General features: G+C 42.4%; 1 protein-coding gene across 7 annotated transcripts in view; it reads left to right on the top strand.

The window, feature by feature from the left end:
- Positions 1 to 20,861, top strand: part of DPP6 (dipeptidyl peptidase like 6) — a 492,205-nt gene that overhangs the window by 371,724 nt on the left and 99,620 nt on the right. The gene's annotated exons all lie outside the window — the stretch shown is intronic.

The following is a 20,861-nucleotide window of genomic DNA, read 5'->3' as shown; positions in this document are numbered from 1 at the left end:
TAAGAAATTGCCTTCTCCTCCCTACAGACCCATTTGGTCACTAAGATTGTGGTCTCATTGGCACTATACATTCGAAACAGTATCATACTACTTTAAGCAGTCACAAAAAATCCAGAGAGCTGTAGTTTGTTAAGGATACAGTGGTACCTCGGGTTAAGTACATAATTCGTTCTGGAGGTCTGTTCTTAACCTGAAACTGTTCTTAACCTGAAGCACCACTTTAGCTAATGGGGCCTCCTGCTGCTGCACGATTTCTGTTCTCATCCTGAAGTAAAGTTCTTAACCTGAAGCACTATTTCTGGGTTAGCGGAGTCTGTAACCTGAAGCGTATGTAAACTGAGGTACCACTACTGAGAGTTCTACGGCGATCCCCTATTTCCCTCAGAGAGATACAATTCCCTGAGTTCTGAAGGAAGAAGGACTGATTGTTAAATCCCTCTGGGAATATAGAGGAGAATAATAATAATAATAATAATAATAATAATAATAATAATAATAATAATAATAATTTATTATTTGTAGATAGATGATAGATAGATGATAGATAGAGATAGATAGATAGATAGATAGATAGATAGATAGATAGATAGATAGATAGATAGATATACAATGGTACCTCGGGGTACAGACGCTTCAGGTTACAGACGCTTCAGGTTACAGACTCTGCTAACCCAGAAATAGTACCTTGGGTTAAGAACTTTGCTTCAGGGTGAGAACAGAAATCGTGCTCCAGCGGCGCGGCAGCAGCAGGAGACCCCCTTAGCTAAAGTGGTGTTTCAGGTTAAGAACGGTTTCAGGTTAAGAACAGACCTCCAGAACGAATTAAGTACTTAACCTGAGGTACCACTGTAGATGTACATACCAGCTGGACAAAAGCAGCTGAGAAAGGGAATTTAGTGAAGGAGTATGAAGTGAAGAGTTAAGAACCCTTCTTCTTCCTGTCACTTCTTTCATTTAAAACAGAAATCTTCCCACCCCTGCTACAATTCCTTTTTAAATTTTTGGCGCAGACCCTGGGTTTATCCATCCCATGCCTCCCATTTTACAACTTATTAAGTCCTAAAAATCCATTCATAGGAGCTGTTTTGTGCACAGTGCCCTTGTGCATTGCTAAGGGTACCGAAGGCCTTAATCTGCCTATTAGTCGGGTGATGTTGCAATGGAAGCTTCTAGCATGATGTCGTTTAATGCTGGAGGGCTCCTGCTGCGACAGAGCCTTCTGTGCAGGGTCCACGATGAGCGCCTTTGCAATCTTACTTAACAGTGTGCATTAGCCAAAAAGATTATCCCACCTCTGAGTGAAAGTAGGCAGCGTCTTTGAAATGAATGTTTTGGAGCTGTTGGTTTTTCCATTTCTCTCTCCCCCCCCCCAAAGTAGTTTTAATAAGCCTAGTTCTCTCCTGACTTATGCAAGTGAAGCCTCTCCCTCAGATCTCATTTTTCAAAAATGTCTCTGATAATATTAAAAGATTCATGTAAGAGAAAAGGAATGGAAACTAGGTGAGAGCAGCTTAGAATAGACTGCCTTTGTTGCCTTCTGAGTCACAGAGACCAGGAAGAAGAAAAAGAAAAGCAGAGGTGGCATCTTTTCATTTATTTATATTTATTTCAAAAATGTATATTCCACCTTTCAGGGCAAAACCTTCCCAAAGTGTCTTATACCAACGCCATCACCCTCGATGCATCAGATACAGCAGCAGAGGCGTTCCTGTTAGGCAAACAGGTTGCAGTTTCACCAATCCCTTGCGAATTACGTATTTTAGGGCTAGGGAGGGGGTGGTCTGTGTTGAGCTTTATAGTTTTATCTGCTAGTTTGTAGGTGGGACTGTTGTTTTGTGTGTTGCTTGCATGCCGCTAATGTTTTCTGTCTCTGTTATGGGGGAAGGCTGTTGTTTTGGTTTGGTTTTCCCAATGTGCCATATGGAATATTGATGTGTTATATAAGTACACACACACACACACACACATCTTTTATGGTATGCAGAGGAGGAGGAAAATTCATGGAGGAGAGGGCTACCAGTGGCTACTAGCCAAGCTGCCTAGGCTCTGCCTCCACAGTTGGAGGCAGTAAGTACTTCTGTCAGGGAACTGCCATTGGCTCAGGGGGGAGAGGGGAAAAGCCGGATGGATTACAGAGAGCCCCCAAAGATCGTGGGAAGCAGCTCCTCCTCAGCGGAGGAGAGTAACTATACTTCCAGTGGAGAGGAGCTTCAGGGCTCGGAGGACACCTTGCCTGGGCAAAGCGGGGAGGAGAGAGGTCCTCCGTTACCCATGCCCTCCTTGCGCAGTAAGCTTCTGCACCGAGAGGGCGTCAAGAAATTACTTTGCTGGGGAAGGTTTAAGGACCGCCCACTCACAGATTCTGCCAGTGAATGAGCCAGCCACGGGAGAGTGGCGCTCTGGAGAGATAAAGTTTATTTTGGCATCGCAAGCAAGGCTTCACAACCGAGCAGGGAGGCATTTGCCTGCTTGCTCTCGAGCAACCCCTTGGAACATTAACAGCTTCCAAATACCAGTTGCTGGAAGCCACAGGAGGGGAGAGCGGCTCCTGTGTTCGAATCCTGCTTGCGGCTTTCCCATAGGCATCTGGTTGGCCTCTGTGAGAACAGGATGCCACCAGCCTGATCCACCAGGCTCCTTTTATGTTCTTAGTGTATTTGGGCATATTTTTTCAATGGAAGTCGCTTGGAGACCTTTTGGGTGGCAAGCGGCCAGGAGGTTCAATAAGTAATAAACAAACAATGTTGGTCTCCTCTGAGTCAGCCCCCCCCCATACCTTCCTGCCTTACTTACAACTAGTCTAAGGGACTGATGGCCTTGCCTGTCAGCTTCTCCCTCATTAGCCTCAGTGTTTTCCTTGTAGAACTCCACAGCAGGAGGCAGATGGGGAGAAAATTAGAATGCTATGTGATCTGATGGTGAATTTGGGGTGACCCAATGCAAAAATACTGAGGATCCATGGGCTTTTACGTCCCCACTCCCAGGCAGCCTCCTTTATCTCTAGCGTCCCTTATCTCCCTCTGATCGCTTGCTGATCAGCGACTTTGCTCAACACCCACTTCCCTCTTTTTTTTTTTTTTTTAAAAAAAGCATGATCTGCTTTTCGCCCCTGGGCAATTGGGCTCCAGGGACCACACATTTGCTCCATAAGAAACACAGATATTTCCCCTTACTTTTTAGGAAGAAAAAAGTGTGTCTTATGGAGCGAAAAATACAGTACTTGTGCCTGGTTATTATTGGTACCAGGTCCATCCACTGTTGAGCTCCTTGCCTTCTGTCATTCCAGCCCCATTGGGTATCAGCCACAAATGCAGAGTCGATCACACACAAGTGTGGGGAGGCCTGTACATTGATCTTATTCTATTAAAATGTGCATAGGGAGTGCCTATGTGTTTATTCTAATGAGTTCATAATGCATGCTTGTTGTCTGCTTTTGTTGTTGTTGTTTAGTCATTTAGTCATGTCTGACTCTTCGTGACCCCATGGACCAGAGCACGCCAGGAATTCCTGTCTTCCACTGCTCCCGCAGTTTGCTCAAACTCCTCTTGGTAGCTTCGAGAACACTGTCCAACCATCTCGTCCTCTGTCGTCCCCTTCTCCATCTTTCCCAACATCAGGGTCTTTTCTCATGAGGTGGCCAAAGTATTGGAGCCTCAGCTTCACGATCTGTCCTTCTAGTGAGCACTCAGGGCTGATTTCCTTCAGAATGGAGAGGTTTGATGTTCTTGCAGTCCATGGGACTCTCAAGAGTCTCCTCCAGACCATAATTCAAAAGCATCAATTCTTCGGCGATCAGCCTTCTTTATGGTCCAGCTCTCACTTCCATACATTACTACTGGGAAAACCATAGCTTTAACTATACGGACCTTTGTTGGCAAGGTGATGTCTCTGCTTTTTAGGATGCTGTCTAGGTTTGTCATTGCTTTTCTCCCAAGAAAGCAGGCGTCTTTTAATTTCGTGACTGCTGTCACCATCTGCAGCGATCGTGGAGCCCAAAAAAAGTAAAATCTGTCACTACCTCCATTTCTTCCCTTTCTATTTGTCAGGAGGTGATGGGACCAGTGGCCATGATCTTCATTTTTTTGATGTTGAGCTTCAGACCATATTTTGTGCTCTCCTCTTTCACCCCCATTAAAAGGTTCTTTAATTCCTCCTCACTTTCTGCCATCAAGGTTGTGTCATCTGCATATCTGAGGTTGTTGATATTTCTTCCAGCAATCTTAATTCTGGTTTGGGATTCGTCCAGCCCAGCCTTTTGCATGATGAATTCTGCATATAAGTTAAATAAGCAGGGAGACAATATACAGCCTTGTTGTACTCCTTTCCCAATTTTGAACCTGGAGCAGGAACCAGCAAGCCACTCCAGTATCCCTGCCAAGAAAACTCCATGGACAGGCATATAAAAGTTGTCTGCTTTTAGAATAGCTAAAAGGGATGATCGACACACATTTATTTTTTTTTCAATCAAACCTGAGGGAGAACTTCTCAAGTAGGTTGGCATCAAGCAGTGCCATTCTTTCCCATATTTTTGTGAGAGACAGACAAATGCTGGGTTTATAAAGATGAAACTGCTGGTATGAGGGTTTTGATCAAGGGCCACCTCATCATCTCAGTGGGCTATAGAAGCCCAAGTATAATTCTTCAAGTCAGTTTCTCTTTGGCTGCTTTGACAGACAGGCATGGATATATATATATATATATATATATATGCAGGTTTTGGTGTCCTCGGGTGTCTTCCCGTGTAAAAGTTGGGGTGTCTAGGCGACGTTTCGACGAGGTCTCACTCGTCATCTTCAGGCTGGTGCTTTCGGCTTCTTGTTACTGGAACAGAGCAGGATCTCAGTGTTTGAGTTCCTATAAATACTGTTGAGGGGGTGTGGTGTATAGCCTCCAATGTTCTGGGCAGAGAGGAAGTTCCCAGGCTAGTGTGCCTTTTCTTCTTTTGTTCCTTAATTACTTGAGGGATATCTTGAAGAAAAAACTTCCTCTCTTTTCCAACACATGAAAGAAACAGGACACGAAATTAATTTTGCAGATTCCAAATTGCTCTTTAACATGGAACATCACCACAAGAGAATAATCATGGAAGCCATCGAGATAGAGAAACACCCTCACAACATGAACAAGCGTGACGACACATCCCGCTTGCCAGACATCTGGAAATTAGCCCTCCCCACAAAAACTGACACCAGATCCAGAGGCACACAGAACGCCATCACCAATCAACCACACCAGACCCAAACCCAGACCCTCTCCACAGATAAATTACAGACACCATCCAGTAGCCAAACCATGGTGGCACCTCCGGATGCTGCACCCCCCTGCAATCCCTACATAGATCTGGCTGACACAGGCCACAAAACCACAGCTCGCCCCTATACACGAAGCCAAGCCAGAGCACAACTAAGTGCAGTACAGCCATCTTCTCAGAAAAACTCTTCACAAAGTTCAAGAGGTCAAGACACAAAGACTTTAGCAACTAATCCACACCTAATGACCCACCTAAGTGGTACTCAGGATATCACTCAAGAAATCACTCAAGATATCCCTCAAGTAATTAAGGAACAAAAGAAGAAAAGGCACACTAGCCTGGGAACTTCCTCTCTGCCCAGAACATTGGAGGCTATACACCACACCCCCTCAACAGTATTTATAGGAACTCAAACACTGAGATCCTGCTCTGTTCCAGTAACAAGAAGCCGAAAGCACCAGCCTGAAGATGACGAGTGAGACCTCGTCGAAACGTCGCCTAGACACCCCAACTTTTACACGGGAAGACACCCGAGGACACCAAAACCTGCATTCCTGTACCCGTGAAAATCTACGAAAGCATATATATATATATATATATATATATATTCCATTCACTATCTTTCATTTAAAGTGCCCCAATCTTTAGGACATGCAGGAACCAGCCAGGAATTAATTAGTAACTAAAGTGATGAGGTGGTGCAAATCTACCTGGAATCACCTGCTTTGATGTGAGAGCTTTTCCCCTTATCTCAAATAGTTGCCCACTCACAGGTTTTTTGTTTTGTTTTGTCTTGTTTTGTTTAAAGGGCATCCTTTTCATGCTCAGAGATTTTACACCTGTCAGTTCCTGAAAATGATTTAAGTTCTACCTGATCGTCTTAATTTTTGCAGTTTTTTTAAAAAACAAATCTTTTAAATATTCTTTACGTGTTAGTGGTCATTTTTGTAGGTGATTTAATAGATGAATCAGTTCAAATTTGGGTTGACTAAAAGAGGCTTTGTTTAATTTTGCAAGAGGGTTAAAAAAAATTTTTTTTAATGGAGGTGTTTATGAGCATGGCAGGTGGCAAGCCCCATTTTTTTAAAAAAAGGAATTTCCTTTCTGAGATAAAACTTCCTGTAACACACATGCACACAACTACTGATTTGTTCATTTGCTAATTTAATTGGTCGATGGAACGACTGGACCATAATAAATAAACAAAACCAAGCACTAAGAAGCAAGAGCTCTGATTATTTTATTTGGGGAACTGACTTGTGGGTGGAGTGGATTTTCTCCCTTGATTCTCTCCCATAATATCTTCCCTGTTTCTCTGCACCACGTTTTCCCATATCACTTTCATTGTCTTCCCGCTTGGTAAGGCCACTTGATGCCACCGAAGCTGATGCTGCAATAAAGCAATTACTATTTGGTGCCTTAGGACTCTTTCATTGCATTTCTCCCACATCTGCATTCATATTTAAAGCTCGTAGTTCCCTTCTATCTGAATGGAATCCTATTTCTTAAAGAAATGAATATTTTGAAGAAGGAAAGGTGAAGATTCCTATCCTTCAGGTGTCGGTTTTTGGAATGATAAATATTGCTCCAACTTAGCTCCATTGTTGCCGTTTTCATTTCCATTTATATTCCTCCCTCCCTCCCAAAGGAGCCCCAAGCAGCAAACCACTTCAATAACAATATCATTAAAAGCATTCCAAAAACTGCTTAAAACAATCGCATTCTGTCAGGCAAGGATTTTAAGGTTTCCAGGAACACTGCATTTCAGCCAGCAAATGTCTGGGCAAAAAGGAATGTTTCTAAATTCCTCTTGAAAGTCAGTAATGAGGATGACACATGCACCCATCATTGTGCATTAGAAGAAAGTTTGAAAGAAGTAATGTTCTACCCGTCTCCTGTTTTGGCTGTCGATTCAGGCAAGTAGGTAATGGGAATGTGAAGTGTTTAGAACTGAATCCAACAGCATTGTCTTTTGTGGAGACTTGGCAGCTCGTTTTTTAGAGTAAGAGCACAGTCAATTCCTGCACTATTCAAAGCCATTCCCGGATTTTTGGCACTCTCTATTACAAAGATGGATTCTCCAGAGACAGTGTTACAGTGTTTCCTGAACTAAGACTTCTGTGTCTTGGTGGGCACGCTCAACCCACCTAATTGTGATAAGTTGCATGACTGCAGCACCTCTTGCCAAAGGACTCTCCAATGTTTGTGTACAGTAAGAAGGGTTTGTTTTGTTTTGAGCCAGGTTTTGTGCCTAGACTTCTAACTGGATAATTTATAGATTGCAGATTGAATTTTAAACTGTCTGGGCAAACAGAGACCTTCTAACGCCGTGTACAAAGATCCACGGGCTTGTTGAGTGGATAGATCTTAATAACTTGTAAGCACTGTATAGTGCTGTGCAAGGCCTTATGGTAATCTAAATTAACCACTGCAGTTTGTGTAATTGGTAATAAAAGGAACACCAGAAACTAAATGAAGGGGAAAGTGGCTTTGCTGAGTGACAACAGTGAGATATTAAACAGAGAATACTTAATTGCTTTTATTATGAATGGCTAAAGCTGTAATGGTGTGACAGAGATAAAGAATTGCCCAGATCTTCCATAAAGCTATTTGTTCTTTGTTTCTAATTTAGCAGTCCATTATGGTGGTGTTAGCTAGCTAAAGTACAATTGAATAACTTAAGAAATTCAAGATTTCTGTGGGAACATACATAATGCGCTGAGACTTTTAGGGCTGCTACAATAGAAGTTATCTGTTTTCTGGTTAATGCAATGTGACTGCATATTGCTGAAAAACATGGAGGAAATTAATCGTTGCTGTAATTAGAACCAGCCCAATTATTGGCTGGGGAAGGATTGATTTAGGAACTACGGCTAAGCTATGCCACACCCTGTGATTAAATTACAGTTCCTTGCTCAAGTGACCAGATATAAAGCATCTGTGCCTTTAATCACTGTGTAGAAGGTGCTGCTTGCCTTTGAAAGGTGAGGAACGATACATCAACATCACCTTTTTTATTGTTCTATGTTTTAAAACAGGTAGTTTTGGAGCAATATACTGTTTCTGTTCTCAGTATATTGGCACTGTCAGGGAATGGGGAAAACCCTTTCTACTGCAAATCACTTAGAGATCTAGCAGTAGTTCCTGATCTACCTTCTGGCCACTCCTCAAAATTCATGGCTGAATTTTTCTGTTTAGATTGGATCATGTGTGCGATCAAAAGCTGCAATCTATAGCCAATGGGAAATGCAGATATTCATCTCTAATTATTCATCTCTTATATCCAGCTTGCTTTTACCACTGTTAAACACTGAGTGCTTGTCCTTTACAATGATCACTTATGTATTAGGCTAACAAATAACGGCTAGTATAGCTCTGTTGTGAGAGAGCTCAGCCTTCGAAAGCAGGCCACATCTTTGCATTAGCTATTTTGCTTGACTTATGTCTAGACATTCTTTGCCCATCTCAGAGTAAAACAATTTCTCTTTTCTGCCTTCCTCAAAGGCAAACACGCATTGCCCCGTACTTCGCTTTGTTTGCTTAGCAACAGCTGACCCTAAATATTCAAAACATGCTGCTTTATTGGGGGACGGGATGTCTTATTGTTTTATTGTAGTTTTGCTTAACATTGCATTGCTATGGCATTGTAGTTTCTATGTTTCATTGTTTGCTATATATACATATTGTATTTGTTATTTTGCAAACCACACAGAGACTGACTTGAGTATTAAGCAGTATATAAATATATTAAGTAAGTAAATTAACAATATGAAAATCTACCAGCCCTGGATGGAGTTCATGCATACAGTGGTACCTCGGGTTACGAACATTCTGGAGGTCCGTTCTTAACCCGAAACGGTTCTTAACCTGAGGTGCGCTTTCACTCATGGGGCCTCCTGCTGCTGCTGCTGCTGCTGCTGCTGCTGCTGTGCCGCCAGTTCGCAATTTCCATTCTCAACCTGGGGCAAAGTTTTCAACCCGAGGTGCTACTGTATTCCTATAAGGAAAGCTTCTGGCCTTTTAGGAATACATAACCTATTTGTTTTATCAGACAATGCCTCCTGGGCATGTGGACCACTGTGATTTGCACAATTTTTAAAAAAATTGTAAAAAAAGCTCGACAACTTTGGAGTAAAATCCTAATTTTTTAAAAAAATCAAAAACTTTGGGCGGCCCTCACGCATATTCACTTCATCAGATCTGGCCCTCTTTGAAAAAAGTTTGGGCACCCCTGATCTAGATCACCCATACTTGCAAGCACAGTGTGGCCCCTGAACACTCCCACCCATGACCCAAGTGGATGCCGTCAGTTGTCTGAAGTGGGCCAGAGCATTCAGCCAATGTGCTGCACATGAAGCGAAGCAGCCTTCGTAATTAACCTGCTGTGAAGCAAGCAGGCACAGCAAACTCTGTTAAGGACCCTTATGGTGTTGTTGCTTTCTTTGCAGCTGCCCTAATTTATTCGAAGAAAAAGAAAAGGAGTAATAAAAAAGAAAGCAAGCGCTTCACCTTTTAGTCACTCTGTCACTGCCAATAGCTTGACTCCAGTGGAGCTAACTTGGTGCTGTGAGGGACAGGTGGCCGAGCAGAAAAAAAAGAAAGCTTTTGTAATTGCTTGGCATGTCAGCTCTGTGCTTGGGAACATAGGCACCAGTTGGCAGATTGGATTAAAGTCCTCCTAGGGGTTGGCTTGGGTATGCTTAATACCTGCACTCCAGATTGCCTCTACAAACATTAAAAAGTGCAAACTAAACCCCGTTACAAGGGATGGTGTTGGAGTGGCCACTTAGGCATTGCCAGAAAAAAGCAAAAAGCAAAGACTTCACCACAAAAGGAGACAAAAGATTATGCACATTTGCATTTGAAAAGTGATGGTGATGATACTTATTACTGCACCCTTCACCAGCAGGGACTAGGGCAAGTTACAACCATTTAAAACTCAGTATTAAAATAAGTTGAAACACATAACAGTCCCAGTAATCGGATGTGTCCTAAAAATGCAAAGCTCCGGTATCAAAAGCCAGGACAAAGAGGTGTGTCTTCAGCATCAGTTGGAAGCTGTGCAGTGATGGTACCAGACACATCTCTGTGGGGAAGGAGTTTTGTGGCTTAGGGGCTGCCACTAAGAAGGCCCTCTCCCAGGCCGCCACCACTACTGAACCTCTTAGGGCAGCAGAACTACCATCCCGTCCTCCCAATAATAGCCAAAAGGTTCTGTAGGGAAGAAGGCAGTCTCTTGGATATTTGGGGTTTAATCCATCTAGGGCTTTATATGTATAGACACATGTTTATAAATAATCACTTTAAATAGAAATACAATTCATCTGACGATGGTGGAGAAGGCTGAGGTCAGGTGAGATTTCTGCTCCTCAATCTGCTGTCCAGGTGCTGACTATGAATCACAGAACTATAGAGTTGGAAGGGATCCTGAGGCTCACCTGGTCCAATCCTCTGCAGTGCAGGAAGATGCAGTTGTTCCTTACGGGGATCGAACCTGCAACCTTGGCATTACAGTGGTACCTCGGGTTTCATATGCTTCAGGTTACATACGCTTCTGGTTACAGACTTCGCTAACCCAGAAATAGTAGCTCAGGTTAAGAACTTTGCTTCAGGATGAGAACAGAAATCGTGCAGCGGTGGCGCAGCGGCAGCAGGAGGCCCCATTAGTTAAAGTGGTGCTTCAGGTTAAGAACAGTTTCAGGTTAAGAACGGACCTCCGGACCGAATTAAGTACTTAACCCAAGGTACCACTTTATCAACACCATGCTCTAACCAGCTGAGCTGTCACTGTGTGGCAGACAACTGGTCACACAATGATCTGGTCAGACAACTTCAAGGCCCCTGAAAGCTCTCTTCTGATGGCTTATTCATCTTTAAACCAGACTCAGCCCTCCAGATAGAGGACACAGTCCAATAGAGGACAATCTTCTTGATGAACTCGTGTGGGTAGCATGCAGCTCCCTTCATCACTTGATTAGCCAATGCTTCAGCTCTGTTCACTCCAAAACATTTGAAGGGGGATCTCACCTGCTGGCTTCACTTGTGCTTGGCCAATGTTAGATGTGAGCAAAGCTCTACATGTCTAGAACTGTATGTGCATAGGCTCTTTGATGTGAAAGGGATCTCTGGACCATTAAGGTCCCCCAACTGTGCATATGGAGAGCACATCCACATGCTGTTAGATGACTGCAGAGCTCTGTTTGTGCTTGCCAATATCCCACTGCTTCCTTCCTTCCACATCTGTAGGCAAGAGCACAGCAAGTTTGACCCAGCAGAATATGTGACCCATCTTTGTTGAAAGGTGTTTCATTAGTCTGAACCCTGGGTGATGGGAAAGTTTTGTCTGCGTTGATTAATCTTCAGTTGATTTGTGGGTGATGAGCATGCATCTGCAACCTGACCCCGTGAAGTATGAAAAGAAGCAAAATTTTAAAGATAGGTAACTCCTTTTTTAAAAAAACCAAACTGATTCCAAAGCACATATTTCTTAGAGTAGGTTCATCTTAGGGCACGCTTGTTATACGGTGAGCAGTTCTGGCTGCTGTATCTCAAAAAGGATATTACAGAATGGGAAAAGAGGCAGAAAAAGGCAAGCGAACTGATCTCAGAACTGGAGGAACTACCCGATGGGAAACGGTTAGCATGCCTCGGGCTTTTTAGTCTGGGGGGGGGGGATTGGTGTGTAAGTGTGGACATGATAGATGTGTATAAAATTGTACATGAAATGAAGGAAGCAAGAAGCTTTTCTCCCTTTCTCAAAATACTAGAACCCAGAGTGGCTGGGGAAACCCAGCCAGATGGGCGGGGTATAAATTATTATTATTATTATTATTATTATTATTATTATTATTAGGCCATCCAAGAAAATTGAATGTTGGAAGATTTGGGACAGGCAAAAGGACTTCTTCACACAGCACGTACATACCGTATTTTTTGCTCTATAAGACTCACTTTTTCCCTCCTAAAAAGTAAGGGGGAATGTGTGTGCATCTTTTGGAGTGAATGCAGCCTGTGCCGCTATCCCAGAAGGCAGGACAGCAAGAGGGATTGCTGCTTTCACTGCGCAGCGATCCCTCTTGCTGTTCTGCCTTCTGAGATTCAGAATATTTTTCTTCTTGTTTTCCTCCTCCAAAAACTAGGTGCGTCTTGTGGTCTGGTGCGTCATATAGAGCGAAAAATACGGTAGTTAACTTTGAGTTTGCTGGCACAAAGTGTGGTGATGGTCAACAGTGGGATCCTCTTTAAAAGAGGATTAAACAAATTCATGGAGGGTAAGGCTATTGAGGGCTACAACCTATAATGCATATGTTCCGCCTGCTTGCCTGCCATGAAGGCAGTTGTGTCATAATGGCAATATGCTGACATATAAGCTATGGGACAAGGATAACTGTGACTTTAAAGATGAATGGAAACCCTTTACAAAGTATTTGAAGACGCAACAAAGCGAACTGGACTCCTTGGCTGGCTTTGAATAAACATTCACAAACTTCTATTCATGATAATCAGCTAAAAAGTTTGAGGTTCTATACAACTGTGTAACATGCAGAAAACAGCATTCTTAGAGAAATCAGAGACTGGAACTGAGGGAAGCTGGGGGTGGGGGTGGGTGGGATTTGTGGGGGAGAGTGGGGGAAGGGAGGAAAAATGGGGGGGGAATAAGGATGATATGTTTCTGGATAATATGTTTTGTTTTAATTTTGAATAAAAAAGTTAAAATAAAATAAAATAAAATAATGGCAATATGCTACTACCAGGATCAGAAGCAACACGTTTCTGAATACAAATCACAGGGGAGTCACAGGGGAGTCACAAGACTTCTGGGCTTCCTGGAGCCATCTGATTGAACCTGCAACCTTCGCATTGTCAGCATCACGCTCTAAACAACTGAGCTATTCTTTTTCCTGGTGCCTGTGGTATGGTTTTAGGTGTACATTTAAAACATTTTAAATACGTGTCCCATAAAAACATAACCTGTGAAATATCTCTGAGGCGACAGGTGGAAAGAAGTGAGGTGAAGAAAGTCGTTTAAGATAATGTCTTACATTTAAAGTCAGTTCTGTCGGGCGCCAGAACGACCAGATATAATGGATAGAAGACTATTCCCTTTCAATACTTGGGTGGCTGTCACAAATGCTTTTTGTAGCCTAATAAGTGGAGGCAAAACTTTTCCCTGCCAAACTCCAATTTGCCCCGCCCCCCACCCAATGTATTTATTCATAATTTTTAAAAAATTCTATACACCACCATCTCATGTTAAGAATATCAAGGCAGTGCGCAAGACTAGATAAAGAAATACAGCAGAACATAAAATACCATTTTTAAAATGCCAAAAAATTATATTCAAATGACTGGCAATCTTAAGAAGATTTAAGCTGTTGAAACAAAAGTTATTCAAAAGATGCTTGAAAGTTAGCAGTGGAATCTGTGCTTGGAGAGTACTCCACAGTCTTCAGCGATCCCTCGTAGCCGAGTAAGATTGTCTTCCATAAACACGGTTTTAACAGTGAGTCCGTAAGGGACTATGGAGGCCAATTCTGGATCCACACATCCTTCCACAGTGGGGACATAAGTTTCCAGGCAGGAGTTGTTCATGGTGTGCATTTGCCAAGTGTGCCTTCATCTTAGCACATTTCTCCCTTGCATCCTGAGTTCGAGTGTCTTCAAAGCCCCTGACACCTTTGGTAAAGGCTGTTCTCCAACTGGAGCACTCACAGGCCAGTGTTTCCCATTGTCAGTCTGTATACTACATTTTTTACCAGAGACACTAGATAACGGACTTCTAGTTGAAGCTGGTCAGACTTCTGAAACCCAGGGGATAATTAACTGCACTCTTGCAAGCGATGTCAGTCATGAAGCTGGGCTATAAAAGCTCAGGTGTTTCCTGGACTCAAGCTGCTCAGGATTTTGAACCTTGCCCAGGTTTCTATGGGTAGAAAGTGCAGATGTTTTAGCAGAGATGTCTGCATGCTGCCGGCCATCTGCCCTTACCAGCTGTCTAGTAAACCTACTTATTTATTATTTATTCCATAAAATGTATCCCCCAATTGATTGTAAAAAGGGGAGGAGCCTCAAAGCAGTTCATAAAAATTAAACAATAAAATCGAGAAAAATTCACAACCGTACGTTAAAACATGCAAAGGATAAAATAATAGAACAGATTAAAGTTGCCCCAACTGGGTAGACTTGTTTAAAAAAGAATGTTTTTAGCAGGCGCCGAAAAGAGCACAGCGAAGGGGCCATTGCTTGAGGCAGAGAGTTCCAAAGTAGACACTAAACAATCAAGTTCATACAAATGAGGAACCGAGTAGGGTTCTTATGACCATAGTAGCAGGAAACAGGTTCCCTGAGTAAGCAACATCAGTGTGACTCAGAGGCAGGCCACCCAAAACATGGATTTCCAAGGGAAAGAGGCAGGGTGATGGAGTGAAATGCTAAATAAAGTTACCTGCAGAAATCGAGCTGTTCAAATGGTCAAATGTTTAATCTTTTGATTGAACTGGAATTAATATTACTGTTAGCAAAAAATAATGTGCTGGTATATTTGCATTAATAATTACCGTACAATACACTTTCCTTAGCGAGCTGTATTGTGCCAGTGCCCAATGGAATTGCTTTTGCTGCTGTTCTACTATATTCATTGATTTTAATTACTTTTGTATTATTTTAATATGTTGGAAACCAGTGGTGTATTTTCCTATAAATGAAACGTGGTATATAAATGTTTATAATAAATAGTGCCAGACCCTACTAGGCCTGTAGGTTGAGCCATACTGAGTAGCTATGCATCAGAGAGAGAGATGTGAATATGAACATATCTGAAATCAATATTGATACTGCTGCAAATCAGGAACCATTACATAATACTTAAGACACATTATTATGCAACCAGCGTGTATTTTTATTTATTGCAAAAAATTTATCCCATTAACCAGTAAGCAGCAGTCCACATGTGAGTCTTGGTGGTCATTTTTTCCTGCCCCCTGCCAAATGTTTGTCCGCTCAGGTTCAGCTCTTGTGCCCTGTCTACTTTTGGTATTGAGCACTTTATACCTTGATTTGTTTATTTGGGGAGGGGGGAGGAGATGCTCTGAAGATTATTATATTTAAGAAGCTCTTGGATTCTCTTTGCCTTCCGCTCTTATTGCTGCACTGATTTATTTTCCTATTCCATATATTGCATTTTACCATCAGCTGCAACTTTGCAATTCTGCTGCTACTGTGATCAATCTGTTAGCTTTACCTAGCTGAATCTACAGTATTTACTACCTCCCCTTTCCCCTTTTCAACCTGACTGGACATTTGGCACGTTGGTGGTCAACTGTGATGATATATGGGTAAGGGGGAAGGGGTTTTGTTCAGATTCAAGTAGTTTTGGGAAGAAGTGGGTATGGCAGTGGAGGTACGATAAGCTAGCTGAAGGAAATGGGGTGGGGGGCAGGTGTATATCTCAAAGTGTCCTGTCATTTCCCAGTCCTTGTCCCAGTACAGGAGACCAGAGTTGCTCGGCCAATTTGCCCTCAGTCCTGGTGTTACTGCTGTTACATGCCAGATCAGTCCAGATTAAACAAAAACAAATCTTATACAGGACTTGATCCCACATTGAATGACTGACTTGGCTTATATCACTGTTAGCTGAGTTAGATGATCTGGAGGAGCTGAGCTTTCTCAAATTTACCCCCATTTCTTGATGCAGCACTAAACAAAATTGAGGGCCTAGGGTGAGGGGTTAGCAGTGGTCTGTCTCCATTTCCAGTGCCTCTGGCAAGGTAAGATCTGGTTATCTGTGAGTATAACGTGGTGTTAGATGCATGGCCCAGACAATGGCATCTTGACCACCCCAATTTCCAATAAGTTCCCCTACCTGAGCTGACAGAGATGGTCTTGGATATGTTACCAAAGACATCTAGGTTTATGGTTCTGGAGAACCTCAACATTCATTCTAGGACTGTCTTGCCACGGGTGTCTCAAGACTTCATAGCTTTAATGGCAGCCATAGACTTGTCCACACTTTGGGTCTGATCAGGAGGATGGTGATTTGAGAATGGTGGATTTTTTCTTGATTCATTTTTTGTGGTCAGAACATTCCCTGGTGAGATTTAAAACTCACAGTGGCCACTTCCTTCCAAAGGAGTAGTGGATCTTGAAAGATTGATTCTCAGAGTTATCTAGGAGTTTGCAGTAGATGTATTCCTGATAAAGCCCTTGTTTCTCTGTGGGATACTCAGATTACTGTAGGCATTGACACAACAGCTCCCAACTACTCTTTTCCACTGCATGGAGCCCGGTTCAGCCCAGCTCCTTAGTTTACCCAGAATCTGGGGTGACAAAGCAATTAGGAATTAGACAAAAAAGATTGCACATCCCTGATGGCTGGCCTGTGTCAGAAGAAAGACAGAGGACTGTAGTCCTACCAATTCTCCTGGACCTCTTGGTGGCTTTTGACATCACCAACCATTTTATCCCTTAGTAATGGTGTGTATGTATGGCAGTTTAAATACACAAGCAGAGATTTTTTTTTTAAAAAAAAAACCCTCTGCAACGTGGTTGTGCAGAAAATACTTCTCAGATATTGCTAGAAATACATGCATTTCCACAGTTTTAGGGGCAGAAATAGATTCGTGTGAAATATCTGCCACCAACGCTATAGAAAAACCTATTAATGATGACAGGTGGCAAGGGATCTCCACACAGTCTGTCATCATCAAGAGGAGACGCTAAGGCTGTATAAACTGCCAAAATGGCTTACTTGAAGGTCGTTTGTGCTGTTATGTGCCACAAAAATAGCTCAGCAATTGGGGGGAGGGACTGTAGCAGCCTATGGTCAGTATGACAAGATGTGTTTCTTTGTATTATAGTAGTTATATCCAAATTTGTGTATACTTCTCTCTATCATACATGTGTGTGTATATATATAATACACATAAATTAGCAAATGTTAGGAAATTTCCTCTTTTATGGTGATGACTTAGATGCCCACCCTAAATAACAACTTATATAAAAGAAGGAGGGAGTCAGTTGCCTTCAGAAAAGCAGCCGTTTCATATGCACCCATCCAGGGTACTCAAAAACTTAAAAACACAGAAGAGTCACTTTTTAATCTCCAGAGAGATTGTGCCAAGTTAAAGTCATCAGGCAAGATATTCCATAATGGTATGTACATAGACTGCCATGCTCTTGCAGTTGCTTCAGCTGATCTTTAGTCTTCAGGTGAATGAGACACAGAGTTGGACCCCCTCCAATGCAATGGAAGAAGTGAGGCATAATGGTCAGACGTGTGATAGAATTCCAGGAGGAGGTGGCTCAATACAGAGTTCTGAAGTTCTTTATTCCTGATCCTAACTTCCATCCTCCCTGGTCTCATCAAATTTATCCGTTTGGGTTTTTTTTTCTTTGCATACCACCCCTGCAAGCAAGTTCTGCATGTGGTTGGCAGAGACATAAAAGATACAAGCCACAACAAAATGCTCAAACCAGAATAAAACAAATCTTTCTATCTAGCTGTATATACACATGTGTTTTATGCTGATTCTACGTCGTGGGGTGTGTGTGAGAGTGTGCATGCATGCATGTGTGCCTGGCAAGACATAAAATCAGCATAAAATGCACAGCTGGTAAAACAGTTTAAAGCAGCAAGGGAGAGCTTGGTGCAAAAACTGAGACACCTGATGGGTTGTAGTGACAAGGAGGTCTTCACCTGGAGTCTTAAAGTCCATAGTGTGGAAACCAGATGATCTTCCCTGGGATTGCATTGATCAGGCACCACCACCCTTCCTGGCAACCATCTGCCACAATTAATTGGGGGAACTTGGAGAAGGGCACCCCAAGAACATATTGGGGTCCAGGCAGCTATCTATAGGAGAGAAAAAGCCTTCTGGTAGCATGTCCCCAAGTTGCTTAGAGAACCTTCAGGAGGAAGAGCAGAATATTGGTGGTGATAATGATAGTAGTTGTAGTAGTATCAGTAGTAGTAAATAATGATGTAAAGGCTTTTACAAATGGAAGAAAACTGTATCTCCACATTGTGAGCCTGTATATGTTCATGGCCTGCTTTTGCACTGATTCCAGAAAGGTAAAGAAGCCGATTTAGACATAGATTGGTTCCGATTCATTACAGAATGTCATGACCAGGCAGCGCTGAGAGTTTTTCATTTGACAATTAGCCCTTTCAGCCTCAAAAAGATTTAAAACCAGAGGGGAAAAAATAACATCTGTTATTCTGCAATGAAAATGAACTCCTCTAGTGACAGGCTGGCTGAGTGATTGATGGATGATGCAGGACAAGAGGAACAAGGACTGAGTTGCTCTTCATTTTAGAGGTGGTGCCCCGCGATGTGCTGAAGCAACGAAAGAGAAACAATCTAATATCCAGTTAAGTGTGAGCAACCTGGGCCAAGGACAGTTTAGGCTCCAATAGTATGCACACTTACCTAGCAATAAGCTGTTCTGAAAAGATGTGTATAGGAGTGCATTACCAATATCATTCAGTTTTAAAGAGATTTAAGGCCTAGGCTGCAGATGGGCAGGGTACAACAACAACAACAACAACTTGCCACTGCCTCTGAGGTTGCTCCCAGGCCATTCCAAGTATAATTTTCAGGCGCCTGATGCTCATCATCATCATTATTTATTAAATTTGTATCCCACCCTATACCCACAGGTATATTGAGTGCCTTTATGATCCTTCCAAGTGGTAAGGGGAATTCTGTCATGCATCAGCTGCTGATGTGCACTAAAATGTTGCCTTCATGGGCTCATTGTATGGAGGCCCACAAGTTAGCCACACCTGGTGAAAGTGGAACAGGTTGAATTGAATTTTGGGTCTTCTCTTCAGTTGAAGAGGTTTGGCTGTAAATTAGGGATGGGGGATTTGTGACCTCCCCCTAGATGTTTTTGGACTCTAGCTCTCCTCGTCGCTCACCACTGACCCTGCTGGTTCCCCTGATGGGAGTTGAAATCCAGCAGCATCTGGTAGACCTCAGATTCCCCATCCTTGGTTTAAATCCTTCAGCCATTCTTTTGACAGGTTGCAATCACCCAAACCTTTTTCATAGAGGTTTTTGTGAGGATAAAATTAGGTTGCCTGAGGTCCTTAGGCAAGGACAGGTACAAATGCGAAGAGAAATATTATATCTGTACATCACAATTTTGTTTATACATCAGAAGGGTTTGTTCTTCTCTAAATGATGGCTTTGAAAGAGGAGATGTGGACAGATTTGGTTTGGATTGCCCAGTTAGGCCTACTTATAACTGGCTCATTTTGAGCACCGCAATTTAGATGGCTCAGTAATGTTGCTAATGACTATTGAAAACGCATCATGGCAATTAGAAGCAGGAGTATTCCATTACCAAAAGCTCTGACACTAGTGCACACCGCAAGTACGTTTTAGCATGTTCTACAGAGAAGTTGTTTACAGGGAAGCAATTAGCTCCCTGTTGTTCCAAATCCAATTGAATGTGCATTCTCAGGACAGGCTGGGGAATGAGGAGGAGAAGGAAGGTGAAATGAAACTAGCTTTTCATCCTGGCTCAGGGATTGGGAGGGAAACCACAGCCACTTAGGTCTGTATTTGCTAATATAAGGACTGCCCTCTGGGACTAGCAAACAGAGAGTACCCTTGGCCAAAATTATTTTACTGGGCCATTTGAGGGGAAGCAACCTTTATCTGTCAGCCCTGAGTCAAAGGCAGGCAAAGTCTATTAAAAATTGTTCCCCAAGCATCTTTGAGCTTTGCCCTTTTAGGTTTTAAATTGTTATAAACCTTGCAGAAGCAACACTATTACTTTCACTGCAAACTGTTTAAGCACAGCATATTGAGATACAGGTCTTCTAACACTACAAATATTCAACTTTAAGTGATAAAATCAATAAGTAGAGAAGGAAACCATACAAATCAAAAAATTTTGAATTCTGCCTTCCATCTTACAAATTTAATTTTAGACGTTCCTGTTCAAACCATTGCTATTTTTCTTGTTCCCAATGCGTCACATATAGAATTCTATCAGCTACAATCATGTGTCAGAGATAGCTGATGACCCTGCCAGAGATAGCTGATGACCATCACAGTCCCTTCCAACTCTACAATTCTATGATTCTGAGGTCTAGAAGACATCGTGTTGGTAATCCATGATATATGCAACTAATTCTGCATGGCCTAGAGTTACAAGCCAGGAAGTGAAGCCTGGTGGGAAGTCTGCTTGGAGCAACAATGTCTATTAGAGGACATTTAGCAATGGATGCATTCACTTTGCATGCAAAAAGTTCAATCCCCAACATCTTCGGGTGAGCCTGGGGAAGAAGTAGACATCTATGTGACTCTCCTTTAACTGCCATGGCTTCCATCAAGGAAGATGGTGAGAATTCTCCTCTACACAAAACTACAGTTCTTAAGATACCCCAGGAGAGGAAATGACCATGACTATTATAACCTTTTGATCTTTAAGTGAACAGCAATATTGAAAATGTAACACATGCTCTAATATCAAACCCACAATAGATTTGGTTGTTGGTAATCTAAAAATGTTTGTAGATGTTTTTAATGTTTGTAGATGTTCTTAATTGTTTTTAAATGGTTTAGGTCATGTTTTGTTCAGTTTTTAATTGTATTGCTTT

Source organism: Podarcis melisellensis (assembly GCF_964234715.1).
Source record: "Podarcis melisellensis genome assembly, chromosome: 12".
In the NCBI taxonomy this organism is placed as follows: domain Eukaryota; kingdom Metazoa; phylum Chordata; class Lepidosauria; order Squamata; family Lacertidae; genus Podarcis; species Podarcis melisellensis.
This window is presented reverse-complemented; position numbering and strand designations above follow the sequence as displayed.